Consider the following 15,421-nt stretch of genomic DNA (forward strand, 5'->3'; position numbering starts at 1 on the left):
GGTAAACTGTGGTCAATGACATGAGACAAAGTATATGTGAACTGCTGTATGGAAAGTGAATTTGCTCTGTAAATCTTCACCCAAATCACAATAAATAAATAAATAAATAAATAAAGAGACATGCATTGCTGCGTGAGACACCGAGGGATACTCACTGTTGGGAGAGAGACTGTGAGAGACTGTTAGGAGAGACACTGTGGACTGGGAGAGAGACTAAGCATTTTTCCTGAAGTTGAATTGTAGCCTGGTGCTTCCCTAATAAACCCCATAATCTGTGAGTTCTGTGTGGCCACAGCAGTGAATTATCGAACCCAGGAGAGAGGTGGTGGGTGTTTTGGGAGGAACGAATGGTGAAAGGGGTGGAGGGAGGCAACATGTCTGGTCTTGCAGTAATTGGCCTTGGGCTATTGATGGTGATTCTGTCTTCCTCTTGTGGGGTTAGAGGAGGTCACAACATATGGCCTCCCTGCCCTTTTTGCAGATGTGAAGCAATCATAATTGAGAGTCCCAGTGCCTTACCAAATTCCTAAACCAGATTGAAATCATAGATACAGTACCTCCTTGAATGGAGGTGAAAATGGATTGAGGTCCTTTAAGAATGAACCTTGAGACAAGGCCATAAGAATACATTTGAAACTTTTGTCCTGCAGCCACCTGCCTGAGTAGCTTTGTATAGAAGGAATTAAGGTATGCAGATTTATAGGAATTACTGACTTTACAGCAACACTAATTCCTGAGGACCCAAAATGTCAATGTGGTCCAACAGTCAGAGTGGTAGCTTATGGAAGTTAGGAGTCATAGCCTACATCTGTATCACAGTGGACCACCCAGGTCTGCAAACCCACTTTGAATATATAGTTGGAATATACATATTCAGTAACTGGCAGAATCTCTAAGTGATTCTCGCAAACATGTACTGAGGTCTCTTTTGTAGAAAGAGACAAGAAGAAGCCTCTGAAACAACCTCTAAGTACAAAAATAGTAAATTAAAAACAACTCTGTATACCTGCGGGGACTGTAAAGTATTTAAAGAAGAAGGAGTAATGATTCATTTCAGATTTTCATTTAACTTGCCTATTTGGCCTATGCAAAAGACAAATGGATCTTAGATAATGACACTAGATAATTGTAAATTTAACCAGGTGGTGACTCTATAGCATCAATTAATTTTCTTTACTGAAGTAAATCAGCACAGCTTCTATATTCAGCTATTACTTTGACAGATTTTTCTCTATGTCAATTAGAAAAGTTCATCAGAAGTAGTTTGTTTTCACCTGACAGATGCATCTGTATATGTTCACTGCCTCAATTCAGGGCTATTATCAATTCTTCTCCTATATAGCCCTAATATACTGCACAGGAAGCTTTAATATGCTTGCCTTCCAACAAAACATCATAGTAGTACATTAGTCATTGATGACATTGTTCTGATTATACCTGGTGAGAAGGTTGCCATTAATATCCTTGGTAAGACATATCCATACATAGAAAAGAGTAGGAGATAAATTATTTTAAAATTCACAGTCCTATCTCAGTGAAGTTTCTAGGAGTCCATAGTCTAAGGTATACAGATCTGGTAGTCTCAGGATCTAGTGACCTAATCCACACAGTCCAGGACATATAAGTTCAGTAGTTCATCTGAGTAAAGGGCAAGTGATCACACTTTGCAAACCTGACAACCAAGAAAGTGGCCATATATGCTGTAATGTTTAGTTGGCCTCTTTGGAGTTTGGAGACAACAAGTGCACAGATTCACTAACCAAGTAAATAGAAGGTTGTCACTTTTGTACAAGTCTAGGGTTTAGAGCAAGCTGTTCTGCTACTTGGGCCTCATAATCCAATGGATCCAAAATTTGACAAAATGTCTTCCCATCACCCAGCTTATTTTGCTATTTCTATTGCTGAATGTCTAGCCAGACACTACACTGAGCCTTCATTATGGCTCTGCTATCTAGGAGACCTGCCAGCAGGTTGAGTACAATCTCCATCTCTGATCAGGAAATAATTTACCCTCAATGGATACACAGTGTACTTATGCATACTTATATGTTCTACCCAAAATAATGTTTCTTCTACTCTTATTTGTAGCCTATATGAATGCCTTAACCACTCATTTGTCAATTTGCCATACTATGCTAGCTTGTATTGCTGTTAGATAGGAGCCTATGCTGGCAGTATTTCAGATACCAGCAGGGTCACTGTTTTGGTTCTCTTGTGCTGCTCTAACAGAAAAATAATAAAAGGTATGGTTTTAACAATCAGTGATTTATTCTCTTACAGTTTAGGAGATTAAATGTCCTAGTTCAGAATGTCAGCTCTAGATGGTTAGATGAAGGACCCTTGTCCTTCGCTTCACCCATGCCCACTGTTCCCTGCCCACTGAAGCTGGAGGATTCTCTTAACTCAGACAGATGCTGGCTGCTGAGACAAACTCAGGGTTGACAAGTAAAATGGCACAGTCCCAAAATTATCAAGCAACACAGCACTCCACTAGTTCAAGTCTAGAAATGTCTAGATTGGCAGACAAGATGGCACACTACTGAGATGAAGCCTCAGCCAAATGCAGAATCCAGATATGCTAAAAATCTAGAGACCTTTCTCAGAGATTCTTATATGCTGGAAGCAGACCAAATCCCTAAGGCAACTAATCAGTTGTTCACAATAAATTCCACCATAGAGATGCAGACCACATCCCTAGGCAACTACTCAGTTGCTTACAGTAGATTCCACCATGGACTGATAATCAGTCTCATCATGGGGAATAACTACCACCAGCTACCCAACCACTCAAAACCAGGCCCAGTCAAGTTGACACATAATCTTAAATACCACAATTCCACCCCTTGTCAACTTGGCACTTATACAGATCTCCTTCATTGGGTAATCCAAGTCTCACAGACCATCTGAATGGTGACCTCACTCCCTTGGCCTGGCAGGCCTCATTCTACTGTCCCTTAGATATGGAAGCCCTGTGCCCTCACATTTGGGCAGTGGTTATGGCCCCATCCCACTGGTCCTCATGAATGGCAGCACCACACTCCAGAACCAAATTGGTGAAGATATGACTCTTTGAAACCTGAGAGCTGTGGTGGTTCCACTCCCAGAAGCCATGGTCCTATCCTTTGAGGATGAGGCAGCTCTGCTTTCCATTTCTTTGGTCTCTCAGCTTTTGCCAATTAATGCTCAAAGGTAACCCACTCTTCCAGGAAGTTTCCTGCCCAAAGGCATCCAGCTTTCTCCTCTGTGGACTGGTAAATTTCTTGCTCAGTCTCATGCCGGACTCTTGGCTTTGCTGCAGCTGTCTCTCTTCCAGTTTCAGCCCAGAGATCTCAGATTCAAGGATGCACTCCACTTCTGCTTCCACATTTTATGTATCTTTTAGAGCAGCACCCCACTCTCTCAGTGCCAAATTTTGTTTTGGTTCTCTTGTGCTGCTCTAACAGAAAATATCACAAATGTATTTCTTTAACAAACGGAGATTTATTTTCTTACAGTTCAGGAGGTCAGAAGTCCAAGTTCAAATTCCAGTGGTAGGGGCTCAGTAAAGTCCCCTTGACCTTGGGCTTCTGCTCTACCTCTTGCTCCTGGCCCACTGAAGCTAGAGGCTTCTCTTAACTCAGATAACTGCTGGCTGCTGAGGGTAACAAATCCGTAGTTAACAAGTAAATTGGCACAGTCTCAAAATTATGAAGCCACACAGAAGGCCACTAGCTCAGGTCTAGAAATAGTCTCAAGATTGGCAGACAACATGGCAGGCCACTGAGATGAAGACTCAGTCAAATGCAGGATCCAAATGTGCCAAAATCTAGAGATCTTTCTCAAAGCTTCTTTGTATACACAGGAAGCAGACCACATTTCTAAGGCAGCTACTCAACTATCCACAGTAGGTTTCATGATAGAGATGATAACCAGTCTCATCATGGGGAATAAGTACATCCAGCCAACCAGCCACTCAAAAACCGGTCCAGCCAAGTTGACACATAATCTTAACTACCACAGTCACCTATAGTGGATAGGTTTCAAAGGAACTTCGAGAATAAGACAGACTAAGAAGAAGGACTTAGCCATCCACTTCTGAAAAAAATGGCCATTGAATAGCAGGGAAACACTGTCTGATATATTACTGGAAGAGTTTGTGAATAGCCCTGAAACATATAGTGCTGGAAGATGAACCCCTCAGGTCAGAAAGCACTCAAAATATGACTGGAGAAGAGTTGCTTTCTCAAGGTAGAGTCAATCTTAAAGACATGGGTAGAGTAAAACTTTTGGGGCCTTCATTTGCTGATGGGGCATGACTCAATGTGGAAGAAATAGCTACAAATATCCATTAATAATCAGTATGTGGAATGTATAAAGTATGAATTTAGGAAAATCAAAAGTTGTCAAAAATGAAATGGAACACATAAAGATTGATATCCTAGGTATTACTGAGCTGAAATGGACTGGTTTGGGTCATTTTGAATCAGACTGACATATGATCTACTATGCTGGGAATGACAAATTGAAGAGGAATGGCATTGCATTCACTGTCAAAAAGAATGTTTCAAGATCTACCCTGAAGTGCAATACTGTCAGTGATAGGATAATATCCATATACCTACAAGGAAGACAAGTTAATACTACTATTTTCAAATTTACACACCAACTATTAAAGCAAAAGATAAAGAAATTGAAAATTTTTACTAACTTCCAAAGTCTGAAATTGACCAAACATGCAATCAAGATGTATTATTGATTATTACTGGTGATTGGAACACAAATTTGGAAACAAAGAAAAATCACTGGTAGCTAGAAAATATGGCCTTGGTAATAGAAATGATGTCAGAGATTGCAGGATAGAATTTTGCAAGACCAACAACTTATCCATTACAAACATCTTTTTTCAACACCATGAAAAGTAGCTATACACATGGACATCACCGGATGGAATACACAGGAATCAGATCAACTACATCTGTGGCAAGAGTTAATGAAGAAGCTCAATATCTTCAGTCAAAACAAGACCAGGAGCTGACTGTGGAATAGACCATCAATTGCTCATATGCAAGTTCAAATTGAAGCTGAAGAAAATTAAAACAACTCCACAAGAGCTAAGATACAACCTTGATTATATCCCACCTTAATTTAGAGACCATCTAAATAATATATTGACACATTGAAGATGAATGGTCAAAAACCACATGAGTTCAGGATGATGTCATGATCATAAATGAAGAAAGCAGATGGTCATCAAAAAGGCAGGAAAGGAGGAAAAGACCAAAATGGATGTCAGAGGAGACCCCAAAACTTGTTCTTGAATGGAGAGTAGCTAAAGCAAATGGAAGAAATGATGAGATAAAAGAACTGAACAGATTTCAAAAGGTGGCTCAAGAAGACAAAGTGAAGTATTATAAGGAAATGTGAAAAAACTTGGAGTTATAAAGCCAAAGGGAAAAATATGTTCAGCATTTTTCAATCTGAAAAAATTGAAGAAAAATTTCAAGCCTTGAGTTTCAATATTGAATGATTCTAAGGGAAAAATATTGAATGATACAGGAAGCATCAACAGATGGAAAGAATACAGAGTCATTGTACCAAAAAGACAGGTCATTGTTCATCTATCTCATTCAGTAGCATATGATCAAGAACAAGAGATATTGAAGGAAGAAGTCCAAGCTGTACTGAAGGAAGTGGCAAAAAAAAAAAAAAAAAACAAGGCTCCATGAATTAATTAAATACTCATTGAGATGTATCAACAAACAGTACTGGGTGCTCTTGCAACTAATGCTGCAGTGAACATCAATGTGCATGTATCTCTTCATGCCATGGTTCTTATTTCATTAGAATATATACTTACTAATGGGATTGCTAGGAGCTCTGGTAGCATAGTGGCTAAGACACTTGCCTGCTAACCAGAAGGCTGGCGGTTCAAACCCACCAGCCACTCCTCGGAAGGAAGGTTGGGCAATCCTACTTCCGTAGTGATACTGCCTCGGAAACCCAAGGAGGGGTCACTATGAGTCGGGGCCGACTCGACGGCACATAACAACAACAACAACAATGGGATTGCTGGAACATACAGTATTTCTATTTTCAACTTCTTAAGGAAACACCATACTGCTTTCAGTAGTGGTTGAACCATTTTATAGTCCCATCAGCAGAGTATGAGGGTTCCAGTCTTCTTAGTCCCTCACCAGCATTTATTGTGCTCTCTTTTTTTGAACCTTGCTATTATGCTGGAGTGCAATGATTCTCCATGTTAGCATGAGGAATCCAACTGTTTTCTGTATATTGATCTTGTATCCTGGTATTTGTCTGAATCCTTCTGTTAGCTCCAGTTTTCTTATTGAGTCTCTTAGATTTTCTATGTTTTAAATCATATCATCTGCAATTAGAGATAGTTTTATTTTGCCAATTTGCATTTTTTTTGTTGTTGTTGTTGTTTTTTTATAGCCCTTCTTGCCTTATTGCTCTGGCTAGGACTTCCAATATAGTATTGAAAAGAAATGATGATAAAGGTCATCTGGGTCTTGTTCAACAATATTCTCTCTGTTGAGAATATTATTAACCATTGTTTGTGTGTATATGTCCTTACTTATTTTGAGAAATTTCCCTTCTATTCCTATTTTACTGAGAGTTCCAAATATGGGATTTGGATTTTGTCAAATGACTTTTCATATCAATTGATATGATCATGCTCTTCATTCTTTTGCTTTACTTATGTGGTAGATTGAATAGATTGCTTTTCTAATGTTGAACCATCCTTGCATACCTGGCATGAATCCCACTTGTTCATGTTTTTCCCCCCCCCCCCAATGTTGGATTCTACTGGTTAGGGTTCTGTTGAGAATTTTTGTGCCCATATTCATCAAGGATATTGCTCTGTAGTTTTCTTTTTTTACTGTTGTCTTTGCCTGGTTCTGGTGTCAATGTTACAATTTCTTCATAGAATGAGTTCAGGAGTATTACATCCTTTTCTATGTTCTGGAATAGCTTGAGTAGTATCGGTATCAGCTCTTCTCTGAATGTTTGGTAGAATTCTTCAACAAAGCCATCTGGCCAGGATTTTTTTGCCTGGAGTATTTTTTGTTGTTGTTGTTTCTTTTATCATGTGTTCTATTTCTTCTTTTGTAATGGGTCTGTTCAAATATTCTACCTCAGATTGTGTTAGTTGGAGTAGGTAATAAAATTTGCTCATTTCATGTAGATTTTCAAATTTGTTCGAGTTCATCATCTCACTTATTTTGTATACATTACCAGTCCCTACATGAATGTATCATGCAAAGAGTCAGTAAAAAATAGGAAGATCCTCGATGAAGTGTATTGACACATTCACTGAAACAATGGGTTCAAATATATCAATTTTTGTGAGCATGGTGCAAGGGTGGGCAATGCTTTATTCTGCTGTACATTGGGTTGTTATGATTCAGAAGTAAATTATTAGGTCTCTCTTCTAAATCTGTCTTAATCTGGAAACACCACTGAAATCTGACCACCATAAGTGACTGTGCTGGTATTTGCAACATCAGTGGTTTCCATGCAAGCCACCACAGTCCCACACACTGAAAAATGGATAGTGGAAGCCCTTATAGTTATGACAGTTAAATGAGCCATTGCATATGATAATATGTGGAAAAGTACCCTATAAAAACTAGCGTCCATTTTTTTTTTTTGTCCTACCATTTCCTCTGGGAGCTCTGGTAGCATAGTGGCTAAAGGCAATTGACTGCTAACCAGGGGGCTGGCGGTTCAAATCCACCAGCAACTCCTCGGAAGGAAGATGGGGCAATCTACTTCCGTAGTGATACTGCCTCGGAAACCCAAGGAGGGGTCTCTATGAGTCGCGTCCGACTCGACGGCACATAACAACAACAACAACAACAACCATTTCCTCTTTCTTTCCAGCTTCTTTTCAACAAAATGAACAAAGACAAATTTTTTTATTTTTATTATTATTGGTTTTAAAAAATGGACCTCAAATCTTAATATCAGTGTGTACAAACATCTTTTCTTACTTCATATTCTGTACTCCCATAAAACCTCTAAACAACACATTATATTTTGTGGAATGTCATTCTTTTCTTTCTCTGATTAACTAACTATTTATCCTTTTTCAATATCACCTATTTGATTTTTTAAGAGACCTTGTCCCTAACACTCAGGATCCAAAAAAAATTGCACTCTCAGTTGTGATGGAAATGTGATTAGCTACAGAATAATCACTCAGTACTAGGATTGATTCAAGTGAATCCTGCCTCACAACTCTGTGTGTTTCTTCAAAGATTGCTTGTGAATCATCATTGATACCATTCATAATCATATTGATCTTCCCTGCACTGCCATATAGAAGCCCACACTTCCCAACACCCTTGCTGTTAGATAGGTTTATGTGATTTACAGCCAGTGAGACATGAGTGAAAGTGACACGTGCAACTGTCACTTCCAGACTGAGGTACAGAAAAAGCCCTCCTTGATTCCCAGGATTTTTCTGGAAAAGGGTTTTTGCTAAGATTGAAGAATCACAAGCTCTGAGCAGCATAGATCTTGTCACTGTATGGAGTTGGCTGCCTTTGAGTCATTCAATGAGTGGAAGGCCCTGCACCAGGGAGAAATAGACTTCTGCTGGGTTAACACTTGAGAGTTTGGAGGTCATATAGCCCACAGCATGACATCGTCTCTACTGACTAAAACCCTAGATGGAAAAATTAATTTTATTTGTGAAGGTATTAATGGACTAAGGAAACATTTACTATTTATCTATATTGGGTAAGGTATTGTGTTTGATGTTATGGAGGACAAAACAGACAAACAAAAATGATCAAAGTACAGACTATCTCTTAGGAACTATGATCTCTTAGTAACATAATCTAGTGTTTGTTTGATGAATTTCAGTTTGTCAAAACACCTTTATATCCTTAATTTCACTTGAACTTTGCAACAGTGCTTTTACTATTACCATTTTGCAAGTAAGTAAATCAAAACATAAATCCATACAGCAATTAAGTAAGAAAGCCAGAACTTACTGGAGGACTTCTGATTTCCACTGACTCAAATGTATACAAACAGGCTCAAGGTTTTTGAAAGAGTGAGCTAGCTATTCTTGCAGAGTCTGGTCATGAAATTCTAAGAGAAGGCATGTTTGAAGGCAAGCCAGAGGGTCTGGGATGGGTAAGCATGCATAATTTCCAAGATTCTACCATTCAGGGACTATAGCCTGGGGGTAAAACCAATGCCATGAGAAAGTGTTTTTTTTTTTTTTTTTCCTTAGAAAAGAATTAAATATTGCATTTTTCTCATTAACAGGGCTATGGAGAAACAAGGAAGACAGCTAAGAACTAAGGACTTCAATTTTATTTCTTATATATAGAATCCCTAGATGGGGGATTTGCTAACTAAACTTCTAATTAATATAATACTATATTTTAGGAGTCCTGGGGCAGTCCAAATGGTTAGCTGGGGTGCTAACTGAAATTTTGGAAATTTGAGTCCACCCAGATGAACCTCAGAAGAAAGAGCTGGTGATTGATTTCTGAAAAATAACCCACTAGGAACACTATGGAGCACAGTTCTACTCCGACACACATGAGGTCACCATAGTAGAGCTGACTTGAAGACAATTGCTTATGCCATATTCTACTTCTAATCAATTAGACCATCTTTTAATCTCATTGATAAAAAAATTTTCTCAAATATTATTTATTTTATTCCTTTATTTCACCAATATTGAATCCCTACTCACATTCAACACTTTTGTCTTTGCTAAGTTATTTTGTGAAACTATGATGTATATGTGTTCTTGTTTTCAAATTATAAATTAAAAGTTTTAGTCATTAAATATTTTCTAAGATATGAAGCCTATGAAAAGTATAATCTTATAAGGATAGGGAATGTGTTAAATCCTGAATTCCTAGCAAGCACTAAGTAAATGATTTTCAAATCAATAAGTGAATGCATAAAATGCAAGCCACAATGACTTTTTTTTTTTTTTTTTTTTGACAGTAAAATAAATTGACAGATGAGTGGTGGTGAAATACACATGTTGTTAGGTTCTGTCGAGTCATCTCCGACTCATAGTGACCTTATGTACAATGAAACAAAACACTGCCAGGCTCTGTGCCAGCCTCACGATCCTTGCTATACCTGAGCACATTGTTGCAGCCAGTGTGTCAATCCTTCTTGTTGAGGACCTTCCCCCCCCTTTTTTTGTTTTTTTTTTTTTGACCCTCTACTTTACCAAGCATGACATCCTTCTCCAGGGAATGGTCCCCTCTGATAACATGACCAAAGTAGGTGAGATGACATCTGGTCATTCTCACTTCCAAGAAGCATTCCAGCTGCACTTCTCCCAGGACAGATTTGTTAGGTCTTTTAGCAGTCCATGGAACTCTCAGTATTCTTTTCGAGCACCATAATTCCAAAGCATCAAATCTTCTTTGGTCTTCCTTACTCATTGTTCAGCTTCCATATGCATATGAGACAATTGGAAATACAATGGCTTTGGTTAGGTGCACCTTAGTCTTCAAGGCTTCAAGGAGACATCTTTGCTCTTCATCATTTGAAAGATATCTTTTGCAGGAGATTTGCCAATGGAATACATTGTCTGATGTCTTGACTGCTCCTTCCATTGGTGTTGATTGTAGAACCAAGCAATATGAAGTTTTTGGCAACTTCAATTTTTTCTCCATTTATCATGATGCTGCTTATTGGTTCCATTGTGAGGATTTTTGTTTTCTTTATATTGAGGTATAATCCATACTTCAGGAGCTCTGGTAGCATAGTGCCTAAGGCACTTAACTGCTAACCAGAAGGCTGGTAGTTCAAACCCATCAGACACTCCTCGGAAGGAAGGTTGGGCAATCTACTTCCATAGAGATACTGTCTTGGAAACCCAAGGAGGGGTCACTATGAGTCGGGTCTGACTCGAGGGCACATAAAACAACAATAATCCATACTTCAGGCTGTAGTCTTCAATCTTCACCAATAAGTGCTTCGAGTCATTATCACTTTCAGCAAGCAAAGTTGTGTCATCTGCATATTGCACTGCATATTGCAGGTTGTTAATGAGTCTTCCTCCAATCCTGATGCCATGTTCTTCTTTGTATAATCCAGCTTCTTGGATTATTTGCTCAGAATATAGGTAGAATAAATACGGTGAAAGGAATACAACCCTGACACACTCCCTTCTTGATTTTAAACCATGCAGTACCCTCTTGTTCTGTTTGAATGACACCCTCCTGATCTGCATACAGGTTCTCATGAGTAAAATTAAGTGTTCTGGAATAACCATTCTTCTCAATGTTATCTGCAATTTGTTATGATCCACACAATTGAATGCTTTTGCATAGTCAATAAAACACAAGTAAACATCTTTCTGGTATTCTTTGTTCTCCACTAAGATCCCTCTGATATCAGCAATGATATCCCTCATTCCATGTCCTCTTCTGAATCCAGCCTGCATTTCTCAAAATCATCTGTCAATATACTGCAGCAACTATTTTTTAATTATCTTAAGTAATATTTTACTTGCATATGATATTAATGATATCCTTCAATAGTTTCCACATTGTATGAGATCACTTTTCTTTGGAATGGGTACAAATATTTGGCCATGTAGCTGTCTTCCAAATCTCTTAGCATAGCCAAGTGAGGGCCTCCAGTGTGGTATCCATGTGTTGAAACATCTTAATGGGTATTCTGTCAATTCCTGGAACCTTGTTTTGGTTATCTAGTGGCATTCTGACAGGAATATACCATAAATGGGAGGGCTTTAACTAACAGGAGTTTTTTCTTAGAATTTGGAGGCTTTAAGACTGAATTCAAAGTGCCAGGCTCTAGGGGTTGGGTGAAAGCCCCTCAGCCTTGGGCTTCAGGTCTGCCTTCTGCTCCCGGCCCACTGAAGCTAAAGACTTTTCTTCACTCAGACAGCTGCCGGCTGCTGAGGCTGTTAAGCCCAAGGTTGACAAAAAGTCACAGTCCTAATGTTACCAAACAACACAGCAGGTCATTAATTCAAGTCCATTGAACGTCCCAGGATCAGCAAAGCATAGCAGGCTGCTGAACAATGACTCAGATACATGCAGCGTTCAAGCATGCCATAAGCTGGAGACCTTTCCCAAAGCTGTTCTTTATATACAGGAATCAGACCACATCCCTAAGACAGCTACTTAGCTGCTCACAGTAGATTCCACCATGGAGTTGATTACCAGTGTCATCATGGGGAATACTACCTTCAGCTGCCCAGCCACTCAGCCAGGCCTAGCCAAGTTGACACACAAATTTAACTACCACACTTGTTTTTCACCAATTCCTTCAGTGTAGCTTCAACTTCTTCCTTCAGTATCATTGGTTCTTGATCATACGCCACCTCTTGAAATGGATGAACATCGACTTTTTTTTTTTTTTGGTACAGTGACTCTGTGTATTCCTTCCATCTTCTTTTGATATTTCCTGCATTATTCAATATATTGTCCAGAGAATCTTTCAATATTGCAATTTGAAGCTTATTTTTTTTCTTCAGTTCTTTCAGCTTGAGAGATGCTGAGCATGTTCTTCCCTTTTGGTTTTCTAACTCCAGGTTGTTGCACATTTCATCATAATAACTCACTTTGTCTTCTTGAACTGCTCTTTGAACTCCTCTTTTCAGTCTTTTATCTTGTCATTTCTACCATTTGCTTTAACAAATACTGTACATAGTAAGTATAAATCTCAGTCCAAAACTCATGTTTGCAAAATAGAAAATTTTATTTTCTTGAAGCCTGACTTTTCTGAAGTGATATGGTCAATACCTTCTCTTATTTATTCATTAAGATTCATGTCAAATTAGCTTAAGTCTCCATTCTCCAGAAACATTGGGAAGCTTAGTATTTGGCCTGATAACAGTGGATTTTTAGTGGTGCTTATGGTTATTCTTTTGATTGGACTTCCGGCTTCCTTTTAATTCATAATCCTTTTAACATTTTAACCCTTCATGGTTGATCTCTTCTCTCCATTCATCAAACAAAATGTGGAATACTTCCACGAGTTTCCCAAATCACTACACATTAAGTGTTGCTGCTTTCACATACATATGTCCTCAAAGTGACATCATTGCTTTTTAACACTTTAAAGATCTTTCGTAGCAGATTTGCCCAATGAAATTTGCCATTTGATTTTTGACTGCTGCTTCCGTGGTTGTTGATTGTGAATCCACAGAAAATGAAATCCTTGACAAGTTCCAACTTTTCTCCATTATCAGAATGTTGCTTATTTGTCCAGTTGTGAGGACTTTTTTCTTTACTTTAAGATGAAATTGATAATGAAGGCTATAGTCTTTGATCATCATCAGTAACAACTTCAAATCATCTTCACTTTCACCAAGTAAAGTTGTGTCATCTGCATGTTACAGGTTGTTAATGAGTATTTCTCTGATTCTGATGCTGCCTTCTTCTCCATATAGTCCAGTTTCTTGGATTATTTGTTCAGCATAGAGATTGAATAAGTGAGGTGATAGGATACAAACTTGAAACACACCTCTCCTGATTTGAAACCATGCAGTATCCCCTTATGCTATATGAACAACTGTCTCTTGGTCTGTGTACAGGTTTCTTATGAGCCCAGTTAAGTGTTCTGGAATTCTCATTCTTCACAATGTTATCCATAATTTATTACAGTCTAGTTGAATGTCTTTGCATATTCAATAAAATACATGTGAACATTTTTCTGTTATTCTTTCCTTTCAGCCATAATCCATCTGACATCAGCAATTGTGTCCTTTGTTCCATGTCCTCTTCTGAATCCAGCTTGAATTTCTGGCAGTTCGCTGTCTATGTACTGCTGCAACCATTTTTAAATTATTTTCAGCAAAATTTTACAAGCCAAGCATGTGATATTAATGATATTGTTGCACAATTTTCACATTCTGTTGGAATATGAACAAATATGAATCCCTCCCAGGTAATTGGCCAGGTAGCTGTCTTCCAAATTTCTTGACATAAATGAGTGAGCTTTTCCAGCATTGCATCTGTTTGTTGAAACATCTCAATGGGTATTCCATCAATTTCTGAAGCCTTATTTTTCACAAATTCTTTCAGTGCAGCTTGGGCTTTTTCCAATACCATCTGTTCTTGATCATATGCTGCCTCCTGAAGTGGTTGAACATTGATCAATTATTTTTGGTATAGTGACTCTGTACACAAACTGACAGACTGACCCATATGGTTTCCAAAACTGTAAGTCTTTACAAAAGTAGATTGCCGTGTATTTCTTCTGCAGAGTGGCTGGTAGCTTCAAACTGCTGAACTTTTAGGTTATCAGCCCACTTCTCATCACTCTGACCATCCTAATGATGAGAAGGGAACTATTAATCAAGATGGTCAGAGGTAGCTTATCTGAAGAGGTGTCATTTGAGCAGAAATCTGAATGAGATGAAGGAACAACTAAAATTAGGTTGGAATGATCAACTTTCCAGAGAGAGTGAAAAATAAGCCCCAAACTCCTGAGTCAGAAAAAAGCATGGCAGACTAGAACAATAGAAAAACATCAGTGTGGATGAGCAGAGAGCTGGAACACTGGTGGCATAGTGCCTAAGTCATTTAACTGCTAACCAGATGGCTGGTGGTTCAAACCCACCAGCCACTCCTCAGAGGGAAGTTTGGGCAATCTACTTCTATAGAGGTACTGCTTCAGAAACACAAAGAGGGGTCACTGTGAGTCAGGACCAACTCAATGGCAGTGAGTTTGGGTTTTTTGGTTTTCTAATTACTTAAGCAATTACTGAGTAATGCGAATGGTTAAGCACTTGACTATTAATCAGAGGTAACTTAGAAGAAAGTCCTGATGTTCTGGCCATTGGCTTTCAAAAGGTCACAGCCTTGAAAACCCTATGGGATGCAGTTTTAAACACATGGGGTAAGCATGAGTTGAAACCAACTCAGCAGAGACTTTTTTTTTTCTTCATCAGTAATTATCCTGATATGCTCTTGTTTTGTATTTCCTAACACTTATCACAGGAGCTCTGGTAGCGTAGTGCCTAAGGTGTTTGACTGCTAACCAGAAGACTGGTGGTTCAAACCCACCAGCCACTCCTCAGAAGGAAGTTGGGCAATCTACTCCTGTAGTAATACCGTCTCAGAAAGCCAAGGAGGGGTCGCTATGAGTGGGTACAATTTGATGGCACATAGCAACAACAGCAGCACTTAAAACTTCCTAAGATTATTTTATGTATTTGTTACTTTTGTTAGTTATACACTTCATTAAAATCAAAGGTCTTTAAGTGAGGACTCTAATGGATAACTTGTATAAAAGAAGATATTTATTCAGATTTCCAGCAAGATGGTGGAATAGGAAGACAAGCTACACAGACCATATTGCAACAAAGCAATGAAAAACTATTTGAAACCTATACAGAATATGATGCTGGAACCCTGATCTTTGAAGGGAAGGATTAAAAAAAAAAAAAAAAAAA

Source organism: Orycteropus afer, unplaced genomic scaffold (assembly GCF_000298275.1).
Source record: "Orycteropus afer afer isolate SDZICR_OR568_19922 unplaced genomic scaffold, OryAfe1.0 scaffold00338, whole genome shotgun sequence".
Taxonomy (NCBI): Eukaryota; Metazoa; Chordata; class Mammalia; order Tubulidentata; family Orycteropodidae; genus Orycteropus; species Orycteropus afer.